Below are 17,728 nucleotides of genomic sequence, written 5' to 3' on the forward strand. Positions count from 1 at the left end.
CTTCTTTCAACACAACCGTGGTAAATTGTGCAAGTAATATCTTCAAGGATGTGATGAGAAACTAATTTCTCAAGGAGTACAAGTTAATACATTCTACCTCTAACCTCTACCCTAGTTCTTTTTCTCTTCCTCTTATTTGTCTGTCTTCCTTGGACACATTCAATCTATTTTCTTTTCTTCTAGGCTCTCCTTTGAATTCTCATACAATGTTGGCAGCTCCCTAATGGCTTTCCTAGTCCCGCGTAGACAAGGTACAGAATAATTCCAAAGCTGTGGCTCTAGTCTCTTCCTCCTCCTTGAAGTGCAGTATGAAGCATAGGATGGACCTGGTAAATTTAATAACTGCTCTTGTTGGATTAAAAGATCCAACCTGACAGTATTGGGTCCGTAATTTTCCATAAATCTTCCTCACTTCCTGACCCTTTTTAAATTTCTGAAATATTGATTACTATTTATACTCATCCACCCCCAAAATAAAAGCAAAATTCAAAAATCCTGAGCAACTTCATGGTTCTAAACCAGCCATAAAACCCATCATTCTGACTCTTCTGTTTCTTTTCAGGCATTATTTGGCTCTTGTTCTAATTTAAAACTCTGGTTTGCACCCAAATCTTAGTGAAAATTAAGCCTTGTTTTTTTCTTTCTTCCATGTTAGGTTTTTTTGCAGAGTATATCTTATTCAGTCTGGCAGGTTTTTTTGTTTTGTTTTGTTTTTGAAAAATAATTTCCCTGCTCCTCTGGCCCACAAGCTCCCCTGCTCCCAACACACACAAAATGTAGAATTTGTTCACTGGACCCTGTCTCAGCAGAACCTGTCCTCTGGGTTCCCTGTCTCATTTTAGTAGCTCTTGATGCCTCCTCTGTTGTCTTGTGACTGCTCACTCTAGGTAAGTGGAGGGGAACCCAGAGTGGGAATGTAAGGAATATCCAGTGTCTAGTCAAGATTCCTTCTCCAGAAATAGTGACCTTCTAGGTATTACCAGCTTCATCTCAGAAGGCAGTGGTTCATCGATTCTGGCTGGTGAAAAAGATACACTCCATGAATGCAGGAATTCCTACCTGCTTTGTTCGTAGCACTTGGAACAGCACCTGGCACGCTAGGTTTTCAGTAAGTATTCTGTGAATGAATGAATTAGATATCCATGAATGAGGCATCCATTTATGAATTGAATTTTGTTTTTAATTCAAAAGAAAGTTCAGCAACTTTAGGTCAAAAGGCATTTTCATGCTGCAATATTTAACCTTTTAAGTGTCTCATTTTCATCACTAACAGAGATCATGTAAGAACCAGCCAACAATCAAATAAAAAATTGATTGGGCTTAGCCAGCTGAGGAAGAGAGAGAGACACTTCTGGAAGAACCATCATGATGGCTGCCCAAAAAGAATCCCAAGTTCTATTTAAATATGAATCGGTTGGTGATGACAATACTGGTAAACTATATTTTCAAAGTGTCATTTGACTCATGAGTTTGAGATGTAGTCACTTTGATTGTTGCAGTCTATCGCCCCATGTTTCATACCAACAATAGACTTTTTAAAGTCAATGAATTAGACATACATTTGGTAGCCTGAGAAATGGCTATTTGATCCAAGCCCAGCAAGCCATTGTAATGTTTGATGCGACATCGAGAGTTACAAGTGTGCACCTAAGTGGCACAGAGATCTGGTAGGAATATATGAAAACATCCTCACCTTATTGCATGGCAACATAGTGCGTATTAAGGACTGAGAAATTAAGGAAAAATCCATTGTCTTCTAATGAAAGAAGAATCTCCAGTAATATGAGATTTCTGCCAGAAGTAACTACAACTTTGAGAAGCCTGTCCATTGGCTTGCTAGGAAACTAACTGGCGATCCTGACTTGGAGTCTGTTGGCACGGGTGCTCTCACCCCACCAATCACAGTCACGGACTCAGTTTTGGAAGTTCAGTATGAGCACGGCTTAGAGGCTGCTCAGACTACTATTCTCCCAGAGAGAATGATACCCTGGGAGAAAAGGAAGCTGAAGTCCGAGGTCTAGTTTTATAGGCAACTGTCTTGTGATGTCCAGTAAGCAGTGGGTTTGTGACTTTATTACACAGCTAACCAGATATATCCTTCATCCTTATGATGCTAAATGAATGGGATTTGAAATGAATGTGGCAGTTTAAAAAAATACCTTTATATTTTACTTCCATATTTGGCTGTTTGGACTCCAGTTGTTTCTTTCCTGAGTTTCAAATATAAGACTGCTGTGGTCACAGCACACACAGAAGCACACAAAAAAATCAGTGGGTTTGGACTTTTCTTCTGGAATTGGACCATATGTAGGTAAATAAAACATCACCGCGGAAAACCCCTAAATGTCCAATAGGTTAATAAATTAGTAAACCATGTAACAACTGATTTAATATTTCACAGTACTCAAAATAGTGATTATTAAAAATTTTAAATAGCATGAAAAAATGCTTATGCTAAGTTGTTAAGTCAGGCACAAATTGAATATACATATAGTCACAACTGTAGTTCAAAAATAAATAAGCCTAATGGGAAATACATTTTAAAAGTTAACATGATGAGATTATGGTTAGCTTTTTTTCTTTTCCTTTTTCAATATATTTTTAAATTTTGATAATTAATATATGTAATTATAATGAAGGAGAAAACCTTTTACTTCAATTGACAAAAAAATAAATCATCAAGTGTGTAAAAATACTTTGAAAATTAAAAAAAAGAAACAATGCAAAATAGCACCTCATCATCAGATTGCTGGGAAATATTTGCAAATGTAAAAAGTTGATTATAATTTATCTACATCATGAAAAGCAATTAACAATTAGATGACAAATGCATTGCTTTGTAATGATTCAACAGCAAAACGAATTCAAAATATACTTTTCAGTAATCAAATCAGCACAATTATGAAAAATTGTTCATGTCCTTTTTTGGTTTGTTTCCCTCATATAAGCCTGTATTCCTGTGCTTTTTGGCCATAGCTGCATAAACTAATTAATATTTCAGTGGGTCTATGTACTACCCTAACCACACACCTCCCCCACCCCCAATAGTTCCCTGGTCTGAATTAAAGTAATTATTCTATTGGAAAAATAGTTCCAATAGCTTAGCTCACTGGCCCTGGCCTGATTATTGTGATTATAAGCTATTAACTGAAATCAATGCTATTGGCCACATGCTGGCTTAGTTACACAGTGTCCAAATTTTTTGCCTTCTATTTGCATCTATTTTTGCAAGGGAAAAGAAAAGAATAAATGATCCTAGTCTATATTTTTAAACTAACCAAATGTATTATTTTCCACAAAGTTTCCTTCATTACACAATATTTTAAAAATCTCTATCCTTGTTTCCTGTTCTTTATTGTTCCTTCCATTCACTCATTTACCCTGCAGGCATTCTTTAAAGTAAATTTTTTTGTCTTAGAATAGATTTAGATTTACAGAAAAAAAAAACAAACCTGGGAAGATAATGCAAAGTTCCCACATACATCACAGCCTGTTTTCTTTATTATTTAATATTATTTCTCTATTCTTTAGTATGGTGCATTAGTTACAATTAATGAACTAATACAGACACATTATTATTAACTAGAGTCCATGCTTCATTCGCATTTCCTCAGTTTTCACCTAATGCCCTTTCCTGCTCCAGGATCTCATCCAAGATACTACATTACATTTAATTGTAATGTCTCCTTAGATCCCTCTCAGCTATGACAGTTTCTCAGACTTTTCTTGGTTTTGATGACCTTGAGAGTTTTGAGGAGTACTTACTAATCACGTATTTTGTAGAATTTTCCTCAATTGAGATTTGTCTGTTGTTTTTCTTACAATCAGACTGGAGTTATGTGTTTTAGGAGGAAGATCACAGAGGTGAAGGGCTATTCTCATCACATCATATCACGGGCACATATTAACCCCATGACTTATCACCGTTGATTTTCATCACTGTTGATTTTGATCACTGTTGATCACTAAGGTAGCCTTGTAGGGGCTCTCCTCTGTAAAGTTACTTTACCCCCCTCCCATTCCATACTGTCCTCTTTGGAAAGAAACCGCTATCCACAGACCATCCTTAAGGAATGGAGAGTTATGCCCCACTTAGTAGAGGGCAGAGCATCTACATAAATTATTATGAATGCTTCGGCATGGGAGATTTGTTGAGTCTCCCTATTAATTGATTCAATACTTTAGTTATATCATATGGACTCTTGGATATTTATTTTATACTTTGAGTTACAATCTACTACTACTTAATTTTGTTGCTGAAATTGTTTCAGTTTGGGCCATTGGGAGATCTTTCCATTGGCTCTGGTGTCCCTTTGATATACCCTCATCCTTGTAGAGTTTTGGTTTTTTGGGGGATTGGGGTTTTCTTTGTTTGTTTTTTGCACTTCCTTACTTTTTGATACTAAAAGATGCCCAGGTTCTTCATCATAGATATTTTCTGCCCCAGTCTTAGAATTAGCCATTTCTCTAAGGAGCCCTGTTTCTGTCTATTGTAGAGTGGTACTAAAAACCAAATCTGGGTGCTAGGTGTGCTCATTGCTCCTAGGGTGTTGTTGCCCCCAGACCCTCCCAGCTGACAGAGCAAGGAAATATGTGTGCTATACTAACCGGTGTGTGTGTGTGTATCACACCTCTATGTATTTCTATTTGCAACCATCTTCATCTATATTAAGCTAAACACGAGTTTATACCTGTGATTTCAATTCTAATCCATTACCATATGAATCATTCTAGCCTCCTCTCCTTGATTAGCTCAAACTCCCACCCCAATAGTAAGAAACCTGGATCTTCCCATCACCATCTGTTTACTTAATTGTTCAATTTCAGCATACATGCACAGTGGTGTCAGAATTGTTACACCATACCCAGGCACTTATTTTTAAGTGGAGTTTTCGGGGTTGCATGAATTTGAGCTGAATATTTTTTTAAATAATCTTCATTACTTAAATTTCATTATATTTACCTCATAACTTAAATGTCCCTATTAGCATAAGCCTATGATCAAAGATGATATTAGCAATGGAAAACATCATAAATAATTTTAGTTCACTCATCCCCCCCCAATTTGACTGAGATATAAAACTGAGTCTGGAGAGATGCATGCTCAAGTTCACAAAGATAAGAAACAGTTATAAGTTAGTATTTGGTACAAAGATGTATGTGTTAAAATTGATGCTTGATACACTATCTTTACATTTCTTTTGAACGTTCATAAAGATACATGAAAAGGCAAGAAACTGCAACTCTGCTGGAAAGTAATAATAAGAGAAGAAAGAATACTAATAGAAACTTCAATAATCGTAGCCCCATCGAATTGGACAGAGAAAAATCCTAGAGTTTTCTTTACTTATGCACAGAACAAACGCAGATGGACCAGAAGATGATAGGAAAATATTTTGGTTCATCTTCTCTGATCATTCTAATTCTGTAATAAAGGAGCATCAATGTCTGGAAATATGTCTCACATATCATTCTGATTATTGGAAATTATTTTTTAAGATATTTGTCCAGCAATAAAATCATCAATAAAAATATTGGGAGCAATAAAAAACAAACAAAAGCATAAGTAAGGAGATGCTTTCCTGGATGCAGAGCAAAAGAAGGGGCGATAATTATGAGAAAGAAGTTGTTGATATGGAAACAGAGAATGGATAGTTTGCCTATATTGGAAATCAGAAAATCATATGTTTTTCAAAGTCTGGGCAGTCTAAGTCACAACTGAAGTAAAAATATAATTACTGGGATTATTGTTTACATATAAAATCATTAGCCACCTGGAAATTCAAAATAATCAACTAATAAGCTCCTAGAATTAATAAGGAAGAGCAGTAAGGTGACAGGATACAGAAAAACTACGAAGAAATTATGATCTTTATTCGTTTATTACATAATGAAACATAATGTAAAAGTATCTCAGTGCCAGCGGTGTTAGGGAACTGCTCACATAGTAAAGGGGAAAGCACAAACTTGAAAGCGAAATGGGCAATAAGCAGTCTTCAGGATCAAAAGGTTAGAAGATGCTGCTTTCAATGGAGGAACAGATTTTGACCATGTTGCACTGCCTTCTGTTTTCTGTGCTACCTTGAGGAAAGGAGGGACTAACTGTATTAATGGCTAACATTTATATGGTGCTTATGAAACAGATACTGTTATAAATGCTATATACATATTAACACACTTAATCCTACTGTAGACTTAAGTCTACAGGGTCAAGAAGCTGGGAGAACTCAGCCATAAAAAGGAATGGAGTATTGTCATTTGAAGCAACATGGATGGATCTAGAGATTCTCATACTAAGTGAAGTAAGTCAGAGAAAGACAAATATCATATGATATCCGTTACAGTGGCATCTAAAAAATGATACAAATGGACTTATTTACAAAAAAGAAACAGACCCACAGACATAGAAAACAAGTTTATGGTTACCAAGGGGGAAGGGGGTGAGGGATAAATTAGGATTAACAGATACAAGCTACTATATATAAAATAGATAAACAACAAGGATTTAAGGATTTACTGTATAGTACAGGGAACGATATTTGACATCTTATATATATATTATATATATATATAAATATATATATATATGAAACTAAATCACTTTGCTGTACACCTGAAACTAACAGGTGTACACTGTAAATCAACTATAGTTCAATTATTTTTAAAAGTTGGGAGAACTCCAACAGGATAAACCAAAAAATCCACACCAAGGCACATCATAAACAAACTTCTGAAAACTAAAGACAAAAAAAAAAAAAAATCTGGACAACAACCAGAGAAAATGGACACCTTATTTATAGGGGGGAAATTTTTTAGAATGACAGCAGGTTTCTCTTCAGGTAGTACTCATTTCTCTCCATTTTATAGGTAAATAAACAGAGGCGCGAAACATTCAGGAACTTTCTCCTGGTCTCCAAGCTAGAAAGTGGAGATGCCAGGTTCTGTGTTCTTACCCTGTGCTTAGCCACAACTAGGCTTCCACTATTTTAAAGGTTCACAAACATACAAGCCCAAATCACCAGAACACCAATTTATATGGGGCTGTGGAGTCAAAGCCCCAGTTAGTAATAAAATGTGATTCTATCTGGAATGTTTTTCATACATACATGTGTTTCTTGGGACTCTCCTTGTAGTTTCAGAGAAACTGTGAACTGGTGGAGGACTCAAGTGTTCTAGATCCCACAGAGACTCAACTTAGAAATAGTAACAATATACATATACAATTTATAAACTTAACAAGAACCATGTGGCACCTATAAAATAAAAATAAAACACCAACAAACCAACCAAAAGAAATAAAAGAAGATTTAAGGAATTCCACTTCAGAGAACAGGAAGTAGATGTACTTCTTCCTGTTCCTCCCTCTAATTACAACTAAAAATCCTAGACATTATGTACAAAGCAAACAGAGGGAGACTCTGAAAGGTAGAAAGAAGGCCGACAGGGTAGGGATCTCAGAACCTGAGAAATGATAGCGTGGTGAGTTACATTAATGGGCTTTTTGAGTTTGTTTGTTTGTTTGTTGCCTCTTAAACCCACTATGGAGCTAAAGAAGCCAGCAGTCTGGGACTGCCAAGTACACAGACAAAAAAATCCATCCCCAACAAAAGCCTGTTATCTGTAGGTAAAGGAAGAAGATAGAGACAGCCTAGAAAGAGAGAATGTTGAGATCATCTACTCCAGCCAAACACAAAAACAACAGTAAAGTGGCCCTACCCATGTCATTAAAGATTGAGAGCAAAGTCTAGACTTCCATCCCAAGAGTTTGCAACAAGGTTTTCCAACACCCCTGCAGAAGTAGTATCTGAAAAGGGAGCTGTGCCTTTTGTTTCCCAAAGAGAGGTAAAGGGGCCTTACCAGCAGGGCGAGGGAAGACCACAAGAGGAGCCTGGACTTCAACACCTGCCCAGCATCAGTGAGTCATCTCTTCTTCTCCTTAACTGGTGGTGTCAGAAGAAGCCTAGTGGAGAGTCAGGACTTTTATTTTAATTGAAGTATCGTTTACTTACAATGTGATATTAGTTTCAGATGTACAACACAGTGATTTGATATTTTTATAGATAATACACCTCATAAAGTTACTATAAAATATGAGCTCTATTCCCTGCACTGTACATTACATCTTTGCATCTTATTTATTTTATACCTATTAATCCCCTATCTTGCCCCTCCCCATAGCCCTCTCCCCACTGGTAACCACTAATTTGCTTTCTGTATTTGTGAGTCTGTTTTGTTATATTTGGTCATTTGTTTTATTTTTCAGGTTCCACGTATAAGTGAAAACATACACATTTGTCCTTCTCTGTCTGACTTATTTCACTAAGCATAATACCCTCCAGGTCCATCCATGTTGTTGCAAATGGTCTTATTTTTATTTTTTATTATTTAATCTTATTCTTTTTATGGCTGAGTAATAGTCTACTGTGTATATATATGTACCACATCTTCATTATCCATTCATCTGTTGATGGACACTTAGCTTGCTTCCATATATTGGCTATTGTAAATAATGCTGCCATGAACACTGGGGTGCATATATCTTTTCAAATTACTGGGGTTTTTTTTTTCTTTGGATATATACCCAGGAGTGGGATTGCTGGATCATATGGCAGTTCTATTTTTAATTTTTTGAGGAACCTCCATACTGTTCTCCATAGTGGCTGTATCAATTTACATCCCCACCAACAGTGCAGGAGGGTTCACTCTTCTCCACATCCTCGCCAAGACTTGTTATTTGTTGTGTTTTTGACAGTAGCCGTTATGATAAGTGTGAGGTAATATCTCATTGTGATTTTGATTTGCATTTCCCTGCTGGTTAGTGATGTTGAGCATCTCTTCATGTGCCATCTGTACGTCTTCCTCAAAAAAAGGCCTGTTCAGGTCCTCCACCAATTTTTTAATCAGGTTGTTTGTTTTTCTGATGTTGAGTTGTATGAGTTCTTTGTATATTTCGGATATTAACCCCTTATTACATATATAGTTTGCAAATATCTTCTATCTTCTCCCATTCAGTAGGTTACATTTTTTTTATTGATGGTTTCCTTTGCTATGCAAAAGCTTTTAAGTTTGATTAGGTCCCATTTTGTTTATCTTTGCTTCTGTTTCCCTTGCCTGAGAAGACACATTCCCAAAAGACATCGCTAAGACCAATGTCAAAGAGTGTACTGCCTATGCTTTCTTCTAGGAGTTTTATGGTGTCAGATCTTACATTTAGGTCTTTAATCCATTTTGAGTTTATTTTTGTGTATGGTGTTAGGGAGTGCTCTGATTGCATTCTTTTACAAGTAGCTGTCCAGTTTACCCAGCATCACTTTTGGAAGAGGCTGTCTTTTCCCCATTGTATATCCTTGCCTCCTTTGTTGTAGCTTAATTGGAAAGTCAGGATGTTTACTATCACCCTTCAGCAATGAAACCACCCCCACCATGGCGTCAGCCGAGGCGATGTGAAGAGGAGGACCCCGAAGCCTGCCCAGCAGTGACAAGAACTCCCCGAGCCCAACTCCGCCCACTCAGGTGCAAGCAAAGCTGAATGGAGACCTTTTACCTCCACCTGGTAGTAGCACCTTCTGCTGCCACAGCAGCGTTAGACAAAGCAGCTAAAACACAAGATAAAAACCAGTCTCATGATCCGAATGTCCAAGATTCAGTCAAAAGTTACTTGTCATGCTATGAATGGGGAAGATCTCAAGCTGAATGAAAATAGACAGTCAATAGACTCCAACACCGAGATGACAGAAATGGCACAATTATCTGACAAAGATTTTAAAGTAAAAATGGTAAATGGTAAAAATCCTTCAACAAGCAATTACAAGCATGCTTGACACAAATGCAGTAACTGAAATGCAAAGCTCAGTGGATGGGCTCGGCAGCAGAACATAAGAGACAGAGGGAAGAGTCAGAGTACAGGACAACAGAGCAACAGAAATTATCCAGTCTGAACAACAGATGGCAAATAGACTGGAAAAAACGAGCTTGCTTCTTAAGTATGAGAAGTATAGTTCTCATACTTGTGGAGCTATAACAAAAAATCTAACATTCATGTTGTCAGATAGCAATTATAAATGAGTGTGCAGCAAACAGAAGAGCTGGAAAATATGTGAAGCGAAACTGATAGATCTGGAAGGAGACACAGACAAATCCAAAATCCACTCACTCTAGGTGGAGACTTCATCACCCCTCACTCAGCAAGTGACAGAACAACTGGACAGAAAAGCCAGTAAGAATATGGAAGACCTCAACAACAACATGAGATTGTAGGATCTGATTGCTATTTATAGAACATTCCACCCAACAACAGCAGAATACATGTTCTTTTCAAGTACTCACAGAACATATAACAAAATAGACCCTTGGCTATAAAAACAAACCTCAACAAATTTAAAAGAACTGAAATGCTTCAGAACATATTCTCCAACCACTAAAGAACCAAACTAGAAATCAGTAGAGAAGGCTTATAGGAATATTTCTAAACACTTGGAAACTGAACTATAGGTATTTATATAACCCGTGTGTCAAAGAAGGAGTCTCAAAAGAAACATCAAAAGCACGTTAAACTGAGTGAAAGTGAAAACAAAACATATCAAAATTTGAAGGAGACATGTAAAGCAGAAGCAACAGGGAAATTTATAGCACTAAGTGCATACACTAGAAAAGAGGAAGGTCTCATGTTAATAATCTAAACTCCTGCCTCAAGAACCAAAAAGAAGGGGAACTAAAACCAAAGCAAGAAAATAAGTAAAGATAAGAGCAGAAATCAATGAAATTGAAAACAGAAAAATAACAGTGAATGAAACAAAGAATTGGTTCTTTGAAAAAAATCAATAAATTGACAAACCTCAAACAAGATGTTCAAAGAAAAAAAGAAAGACACAACTTACCAATACCAGAAACGAAATATCACTATTAATAATGCAGACACCAAAAGGATAATAAGAGAATAACTCTACACGCATGAATCTGACAATTTAGACAATAAAACCCCCACAAATTACTGTATCTCACCCAATATGAATTAAATAATTTGAATAAATAGCCTTATAAGTAATTTTAAAAATTGAATTCATTATTTAGAAATTCTTGAAAAGAAAATCTCCAAACACAAAGAGTTTTCCTGAGAATTCTACTAAATATGAGAAAATAGGGGGAAAAAAACACTTTTCAATTCATTTTATTACCCTGATACCAAAATTTATACTATAAATTGATAAAAAGTCAACCTCTAAATATTAAAAAAATAAAGAAAAAAGATAAATAAAAAGTACTTAAATAACTGGGATAAATAACAAGCATAAAAAAAGAAAACTAGAGACCAATATCTCTCATGAATATAGACACAAAAATCTTTAATGACACATTAACATATAGAATTCAGCAATATATAAGAATTATATACCATATCCAAGTGAGACTTATCCGAGGACCCAAGACTGGTTCAATATTCAAAAATGAATCAAGGTAATCTGCAATATTAACAGCTAAAGAAGAAATATCCCATGATCACCTTAATCAATGTAGAAAAACGATTTGACTAAATTCAACACTCGCTCATGAGAAAAATGCTCAGAAAAACAGAAATAGAGGCAAACTTCCTCAACTTGATAAAGAACACCTACAAAAAACTTACAGCTAACATTATCCTTAACGGTGAAGGAATGAAGTCTTTCCTCCTGAGCTCAGGGAAAAGGCGAATATCAGCTCTCACCACTTTTATTCAGCATAGCGCTAAAATTTCTATCCAGCGCAATAAGGCAAGAAAGGGCAATAATGACATACAGGTAAGAAAGGAAAACGCATGATTGTCTACCCAGAAAATTGAAAAAGAAAAAACTATTAACACACAGAAGAATTTTAACAAATCTTTAGAAAATTATGCTGCATGAAAAAAGTCAATCCCAAAAGGTACATACTATGTAGTTCCATTGATATAACATTCTTGAAGTGGCAGAATGGTAGAAATGAATAACAGCTTAGTGGCTGTCGTGGATTAGGGAGCAGGTATGACGGATTGTGGCTATGAAAGGGCAACCCGAGGGATCTTTGTGGTGATGAAAACGTTCTGTATCCTGAGTGTATCAATGTTGATATATTGTCTGTGATACTGATTATAGTTTTACTAGATGTTACCAGTGGCAAAAACTGGGTAAATGGTACACAAAATCTCTATTATTTGTTACAACTGAATGTGCATCTATAATTATCTCAAAATAAAAATGTTTATTTCAAAAAAAAAAAAGAAAGAAAGAAATGTAGCTACATAGCACAAGCCTAAATAAAAGACCAAATTTTGCCTAAGGAATACTTTTGTCCTAATTAATGTGCAGACTTTGTACAAGATAAGTCACAATCCCTTATAATTTACATTATAAATTGATAAAATGTAAAACCTTTCTATATTAAAAAATATATAAAATTAAGAGATAAGCAAAAATTATAAAACATGCATTCAAATAAATAAGAAACACTCTAAACACCCCAATATAGCAACAGGCAAGAATATGGACAGTTTACAAAAGGGAAATGTACATGGTCTATAAATAAACATTATGAGATACTGAATATCCTTAGTTATCAAAGAAACATGAAATAAGACAATATTTCACATACCTTAAGGGTCTAGCAGAGCCCTGACCAAACTGTGACCCTTCCTACCCCACCTGGAATCCAATTTGCTATATCATTTTTCCTCAGTAATCTAAACGAATCCCTAACTACTCTCTGAATACATCCATTAGAATAATTTACAAGACAGTGTACTTCCCTTGACTTCTAGGCCTAGAACTTCCTAATTTGTCTTCCTTAGAATAACACTAGCATATTAGTTGGATATTTTCGAATTCCCAAGTCACTCCACCTGGGCAGAGCAATGGAGTCTAGGAAAAGGGTTGTAACACAAACCTCAGCGAGGTTGCAGGTGTTTAGAAGAAATAATACCTCCATGGGCCACATCCCACACCCCTCCCAGCACTGGGTATGACACTCTCAGGAGCCTTCTGATGGCTGGTACTCTCCAGCTACAGGTCCGTATGTGCAAAGACAGGGTACCTCTTAGGTTTCCAAATTTTGAATGTGCTTCATGGTTTTATTTTTTCCTAAGATGTATCTCCATTTGTCTTGGTCAGTTTAGGCTCCTGTAACAGACCACCACAGAGTGGGAGGCTTAAACAACAAACATTTATCTCTCACAGTTCTGGAGGCTGGGAAGTACAAGATCAAGGTGCAAGCCAATTCAGTGTCTAGTGAGGGTCCACTTCCTGGTTCGCACCTCCTTGCTGCATCCTCACATTGCTGCTTATAAGGGCAGCAATCCCATTCAGGAGAGCTCCACCCTAATGACCTAACTGCCTTCCAAAGATACCACCTCTAAATACCACCCCACTGGGAGACAGGAATTCAACAAATATTCAGTCCGTAGCACCATTAGAGGGAGTTGCTACCAGACCACATGGAGTTTCTTCTCTTAGTCCATGACAAATACGGAGAAAATGTTTAAAAAGCTATTAGACCTTTTTGCCTGAGGCTGGGAACTAAACAGCCTGGCCCTGACATTTGCAGGATGCAGGACAAGAGTATAGATGGAGACACTTATACACCATGAGCTTCTAGGCACTCAATCCAAGCCAAGCAGCCCTGACCCACAAGGAATTCCCTATCTCCCACCTCTACTGACATCACACTTTCATCACACTTTCTGATCTTCAAGGTTAGAAGATCAGAATCAGATGTAGAATGTTCCCAGATTCCTTAGAATTCTAAGCCAGACTATGGCAGCATTGAGAGGGCCAGTCTCCTTCTGCCCAGGCTCTGGACTGCAGCCTGCATCTCTCCCTCCTCTTCTCATGCTGGTTCCACCCTGTGCTGCAAGGGAACTTATGAACGTGCATGTGGACATGCGAGCCATCCAGCTTTGTACTCATCCCAGAAGTAGTCAGCCTTTAGTCATAGTTCTTTGGGTGTAGGGATAGGCATGTCAACTTTGCCATCTGCTCTTTGGAATTAGAATGTGGTAAAGAGCCTGCACGGGCCCAGGAAGTGTTTGGGCAATGAACTGAGGTGAGGTTCCAGTGCCCAGAGATGTTCTCTGCATGAACAAGTCTTTTTAGCCCCAAGACTCTGCCCTGTCAGGAGGAGTTCAACTAGAAAGCAGAGTGGGGCTCTCAGGGGCACAGGGCCCAGTGCAGGGATGCTTCTTGCCAGATCTAGGGGTAATTTTGTAACTCAGGCTGTTGACTAATGATGCAACAATGTCCAAGCAATCCGATTGGTTTCATTCCCATCCAACCACCCAAAATGCTCTTTATGAATCATTGTGCATATTCAGTCTTTATCTTCTCAGTATCTTCAGCATTCACTGGGGGAAGTGAGAGAGACCTGGAAGGTTTGGTGGGTGCTCCTTTTCTTTCTTTTATGTTTGGAAGGAGGGTGGGGTAGGGGAGGAGATACGGAGGTCAGAGGTTCAGATGTGGAATATGGCTCTGTTTTGCTTTCTGTTGCAACATGATGGAATGTAAAGCACTGCTAAGATAGTAATGAAGGTGTTTCTTGTTCATTTATGCTTCATCACTATCTTAAAAGTATGAGACTGCATTATGGTTCAATTCATTACAATTCACTTTGCCCTTCTTAGCTTTGGCCTCATACAGTCTTTCACACGTGGCATTTTCATTTCAGTAAGATAGGTGACATTCAAGAGTAACTCTGATTTCTAATACTTGGTTCAATAATAACTTCACATGTTCACTGAATAAATAGATATTGAATACTTTTTATGTATCAGGTACAGTGTTACAGGCTGGGAATATAATAGTGAACAAGATAGATTGATACTGTCCTAATTAAATTTACAATCTAGTGGGGAAAACAGATCAAGGAAAAAGGGGGGAAATTATCCATTTTAATAAGTAGCCTTGAGGAGGGAAATAACACAAAAGACTGAAATGCAGAATAAATAGTGGGACTGCTGGATCTACTTCAGGTCTTTGCTCAAACTAAGATCCCTTTTTTAAAGAGGGCTTTTCTGACCTCTCTAGTAAAAACAGCAATCATTCTATTCCAGCACTTCCTATTTCCTTCTCACCTTTATTTTCTCACACATACATGCACTCACACATGTAATCTGCGTACTTATTTTGTTTCTCTCTCTGCTTATATGTAAGTTCTATGAGGTCAGGGACTGTTGCCCTCTATTAAGATGTTTGTTTTCATTTTTTCTCCTGGGACTAGAATCGTGCCTGGCACAGAGTAAGTGTTCTATAAATACTTGTTATACTTGTTGAATGAATGAGGCAGTCAGGAAACAACTTTCTGAGAAAGAAACATTTAAACTGAGACCTAAACATGGGTCCCATCATACAGACGGAGGGAGGGGAGACCTTTCCAAGGAGGAGGAGACCTTTCCAAGTAGAGGAAAACAGCAGATGCAAAGACCCTGAGGCAGGAATGAGGTTAGCATAACAGGGACTTAAGGAAGCCCATGTGTTGGAAGCATGTGTTGTGCAGTGGACAGAGCAGAGGCTGGAGACACGGGCAGGGCAAGGTTGTGCTGTGTTTACAGACGAAGGTAAAGGTTGGGTTTCGTTGTAAATACATTAGGAAGAGACAGAAGCAAGATGTTAATATAATAATCTGATTTGGGTTTAAACATGACGTTAAACACTCTTGGTTCTGTGTAAAACAACTACTGGAGGAAGACAAAAGTGTACCCAGAGAGACAAGCTATGAGGCTATTGCAACGACAGTGATAATACAGGCCAATATTTACTGAGCACTTACTCTTTTCTGGCACGGGTCTAAGGGTTTTACATATTATTACATACTGTATAGGTAAAATTTTAGCTTAATTAATTCATAGATTCTATTTTTCCAATGATTTTTCTTAAGCTCTGCCTTTCCATATTATAACCTACTTTAGTATAAAATCAGATACAGCAAAATTTTTCATTCTTTTAAGGTTGCTACGTTAGCATTTAATGGGGTTCCAAAGAGTACACCATGATTTTAACATATTCTTCACCATAAAAAATTTGAGAAATGTTCCCATAGATATTTAAGAACTACAACTGATTCTTAAGCATTTGAAACTGGTGCTTGGAGGAGAATAATCATCTAGCCACGTGTGGGAAAATCTGGATTAGGGGATATTCTACAGTGGGTATTCAGCTGAGAAATGAGGAGGGTAATCTAGCTATGAGGATGAGGAAGCCTAGATTATAGCATGACGGCAGTGGGAAATATGCGTAAGAAGATAAGGTCAAGAAAAACTGCAAAAAAGAAAAGAATTTGACTGAATATGGGGAAAGTAGGAGAGAGTGAACTTAATTTTTTTTTTAGTTTTATTTATTTTTGGTTGTGTTGGGTCTCCCATGCTGCACTCGGGCGTTCTCTAGCTGTGGCGAGCGGGGGCTGCTCTTCGCTGCGGTGCGCGGGCTTCTCATTGCGGTGGCTTCTGTTGCTGCGGAGCACGGGCTCTAGGTGCATGGACTTCAGTAGTTGCAGCCCGTGGGCTCAGCAGTTGCGGCACGCGGGCTTCAGTAGTTGTGGCTCGCGGGCTCTAGAGCACAGGCTCAGTAGTTGTGGCGCACGGGCTTAGGTGCTCCGCGTCATAGGGGATCTTCCCGGACCAGGGCTCAAACCCGTGTCCCCTGCACTGGCAGGCGGATTCTTAACCACTGTGCCACCAGGGAAATCAAGAGAGAGTGAATTTAAAGATGTCTTCGAAGCTTTGGGAAATACACATTTCATGATATAGAGGGATGTGGTGGACATCGTTAATCCCTGCCCAGATCCCCTTTATGTGCAATTGCATCTATTCTCCAACTGCTGTGGGTGTGACCCTTTAAGACTCACAGTTTTCCTCCTGTCTGGAGAAACGCCCTCAAGGATTGTCTGCAGCAGAAAGGCTGAAGCTGCCCCGCCCCCAACTCCAGGGATGTTACATCCTCCCTCCCAGGGCAGCTGACAGTAATGACTGACCAATATGGGACCTCAAGGTGGGACAACTCAGAGGAGTCATTCAGGCTTCAGAGCTCCCTGAAGAATCCGGCTGAGGCTGGACGTCAGCTGAAAACACATCTTTGCTTAGCTCCTGCCCCTGCTTTATCTGTTTCCCTCACTTCCTTACAGATTTCTCCTGGGAGCATTTCCTCAATAAATAACTTACACAAGAATCCCCATCTTAGGCTCTGCTTCTATGCTAACTGAACCCTGAGAGAGGAGTGGGGAAATACTGGTGCAGTGGACACAAAAGGGAATGTAAGAGCAGAGTGTGAATTTGGACTTGATAGATCCTATCGATCTTTTCCCAGGACAGTCTGTCCTGTTGGAGCACCCTTCACACCAGATGGGCAAAATAACAGCTGGAGGGGAACACTGAGAGATACTGAAGAAGGCAGGTGTGGTTTCAAGTACATTTGATCAAAATTGACCTTCTGATATCAATTCTTTAACTAGAGAGCCAGATATCCTTTGAACCAGTCCTAAGTGCGTTTTCTTGAGTGACCCAAAATTTAAAATCTAAGGACTTTTCAAACAGAGAATGGAGAGCCCGTGAGCACCTGAGGGATCAGCAAAACCTCCCCAACAATTTTTCAAGTGTTTTATTTTTAGCACAACTGGATTTAAGTCATTTTGCAAGCGCTCTTCCCTTCAGTGCTTAAGCCCTTGGGTATTCCAAAGGAAATTTAATCCATATGTTTCTGATTCATTTACATTTTAAGTCATAAAAATGTTATTT

At 38.0% G+C, this 17,728-nt stretch overlaps 1 pseudogene; it reads left to right on the forward strand.

Annotated features, from left to right (window-relative positions):
• The first annotated feature begins 1,258 nt into the window (after positions 1-1,258).
• On the forward strand, positions 1,259-2,449 carry LOC111173583 (GTP-binding nuclear protein Ran-like; annotated as a pseudogene).
• Positions 2,450-17,728: the final 15,279 nt, after the last annotated feature.

The sequence above is a fragment of the Delphinapterus leucas genome, chromosome 21 (assembly GCF_059928025.1).
Source record: "Delphinapterus leucas isolate spDelLeu-1000000601 "Yukka" chromosome 21, BTC_Dleu_Yukka2, whole genome shotgun sequence".
Lineage (NCBI taxonomy): Eukaryota > Metazoa > Chordata > Mammalia > Artiodactyla > Monodontidae > Delphinapterus > Delphinapterus leucas.